Source organism: Lissotriton vulgaris, chromosome 6, assembly GCF_964263255.1.
Source record: "Lissotriton vulgaris chromosome 6, aLisVul1.2, whole genome shotgun sequence".
Lineage (NCBI taxonomy): Eukaryota > Metazoa > Chordata > Amphibia > Caudata > Salamandridae > Lissotriton > Lissotriton vulgaris.
In genome coordinates, this window is record NC_141694.1 from 1395828346 (window position 1) to 1395831388 (window position 3043).

At 44.6% G+C, this 3043-nt stretch overlaps 1 pseudogene; it reads left to right on the top strand.

Annotated features, from left to right (window-relative positions):
- Positions 1-742: 742 nt before the first annotated feature.
- On the top strand, positions 743-2136 carry LOC147708911 (signal transducing adapter molecule 2 pseudogene; annotated as a pseudogene).
- Positions 2137-3043: the final 907 nt, after the last annotated feature.

Below are 3043 nucleotides of genomic sequence, written 5' to 3' on the forward strand. Positions count from 1 at the left end.
TTCAATTGTGTAATTGGTATATTTGTTTTTAGATTTTGTGATGTACATTGTTTATCTGGTTTGTTGCTTATTTGGGGTGTTTGGTTGCTTATTAAAATATTAGAATTTTTATGCTTGATTTTTTTTGTGTGTAATTCCTTTTCTTTTTTAATTATTAATATTTAAATTGTTGTGGTTTTACTCATTGGTTTCATATATTTTAGAGTGTTTGTGATTTTTTTTTCATTACAGGTTGTGGTTTTTGTCTGGGGATTAGATGGGAAGTGCTTAGTATTCAGGTATTTGTATTTTTGGGGATTTATGTATAATACATGTTTTACTCATATTTATACATTTTGGCCCCCATTAGGATGGCGGGCAGACTTTGCCCGCCCGCCATCCTCGTGCAAAACGGGACCGCCCGCCATAGGAGCGGTGGTCCCGTCTTGAGCATTAGGATGCGCCCGCCACACAGGCGGGCGCATCCTGTATTTCTATCATTGCTTTCTGCACCGCCCGCCGTAATGGTAAAAATACATGTTGTTCATTTCAAATCACAACATGACAGGCACTGCGCGGTGCCTGCCATGTTGCACTTTGAAATGCGGGGGGTACCATGTGCACCCCTCACTTCCCGGACTCCCAGGGGGCCTGCAATGGGCCCCCGCAGGAAGTCTCCGCATGCCTTTCCGTGGCGGCATGGCCGCCACAGAAAGCATGTCAGGAAGGGCATCCTAATATGGCTGGTGGTGTCTCATGAGGGCGGACAGCGGTGCCTGGACCAGTGGGATCGGAGGTCGGCACCATGCCGCTCTTCGGATCCAACCCCTTCGATCAGGATGTCGAAAAAGCCACAAATGAATACAATACTAGCGAAGATTGGGGCCTTATTATGGACATATGTGACAAAATTGGAAATACTCCTAATGGGTCAAAAGATGGCCTTCGAGCCATTATGAAAAGAGTGAATCACAAAGTGTCACATGTTGCTTTGCAAGCCCTAACACTCTTAGGTGCTTGCATGGCAATCTGCGGAGAAGTATGCTCATGAGATTTTGCAACTGAGGTTCGTAGCATTATTAATAAGGCTCACCCAAAGGTATGTGATAAGTTAAAAACATTCATGGTGGAGTGGTCTGAAGAATTTCCAAAGGATCCTCAGTTTAGTTTGATATCTGCCACCATCAAATCAATGAAAGACGATGGCATAACATTCCCGTCTACTGGATCTCAGGTCGTCTCAGGTGCATCAAAGAATGGGGGTTTGCCTGTTAAAAACAAAGAAGATGAAGAGATAGCAAAAGCAATTGAGCTGTCCTTGCAAGAACAGAAACAACAACCAGTAGAAATTAAACCCTTATACCCATCGTAGATTCACATCAGGATAGTCAGAAGGTACCAAGGAAAGTCAGTGCTTTGTATGATGTTGAAGCAGTTGAGGACAACGAACTTACATTTAAGAGTGGAGAAATAATTATTGTTCTAGATGACAGTAACAGCAATTGGTGGAAGGGAGAAAATCAAAGGGGAATAGGATTGTTTCCGTCTAATTTTGTGTCTGCTATGTTAAATGTGGAGCTTGACTCTGCGTCCCCTGTAGCATCTTCAGAAAAAAATAGTATTTCAGAAGAAATATTGGAGGATAGCAGGCAAGCAGAACCTGCACAAGTGTTCATAGATGAGGACAAAATGGATAAGGCATTACAGTTGCTTTAAAGTATAGATCCAAAAGATCCCAAGCCAGATATGATCGAACTTCTTGATTTAGAAGATGCCTGCCAAAACATGTGTCCAATGATTGATGAAAAACTTGAGGAAATTGATAGAAAACACTCCGAGTTATATGAATTGAATATAAAGGTTTTAGAAGCCCTGGAGCTCTACAACAAACTAGTGAATGAAACACCTATGTACTCAGTTTATGCCAAGCCGGCACCCCAAACACATTACCCATCTACATCGACTGGTGTTTCAATGCAGGCATATTCAACCCAGCCTCAAGGGGGGAACTATATGGTACATGGAGTTCATCAAGTTACACTTCCACAAGGATACAGCCTAGGACCGGATCAGATTGGCCCACTAAGATCATTGCCACCAACTCTAAACTCTGCTGTATCAACACTGAATGCTCAGACTTCATACTTAAGGTACTGATCAGGAGCGGTTCCACCATGCAGTTGTAGCCAGAAGCTGGGCATACAGGTTACTGCGCCGCCCTGATTTATGTACTGATCAGGAGCGGTTCCACCATGCAGTTGTAGCCAGAAGCTGAGCATACAGGTTACTGCGCCGCCCTGATTTATGTGAGGGTATTTTTTAGTTGTCTTTCACATGCACCTTACACACTATAGCTCTGGTCCTGAAGAAGCGCCAACAATCCTTATGGCAATACAGGCGCGAAACATGTTGACCTATGTCGTTCTACCCCCGGGCATAGTATGCCACTGGGGCTAGATTTTAATTAGCAGTTGAGTCTGCTCTGGGTACACCAGTTTACCTTTGCTGCATGGTGATCCTATTTTTTTATATCACACTTGTACGTCACTTTACTACCCTCAATTGAACACGATAAACCCATCCCCCACACCCCACACACCCACATGCATCAACCGGCAGTCCCGGCAGTCCTTTGTATGTTCAGCCACTGGCGGAGGTAGCCCATAGTTTTGGTCTCACCATGGTGTCATACGCCGATGACACGCAGTTGGCGGTGGCACTTAATGGTGATTCCTATATGGATGCCCCTACCTTTCAGTCAGCCCTTAAAGCTGTGGCAGGCTGGATGGCGAACAATCGACTACAACTTAATGCCTCTAAGACCGAGGTCATTATTTTTGGTAGGGAAAGTGGTCTTTGGGGAGATCAATGGTGGCCATCTGAATTGGGCCCTGTTCCCACCCCCGTTGCCGAAGTTAGAAATCTTGGGGTGTGGCTCGACGACAAACTCTCTTTCACCTCCCACACTAAACGTGTAGCTGGTACATGTTTTGGTGCCTTGCAATGCCTCCGACCCATCTTCAAGTTTTTTGATGCGGATACCAGACAGATCATAGTCCAAGCA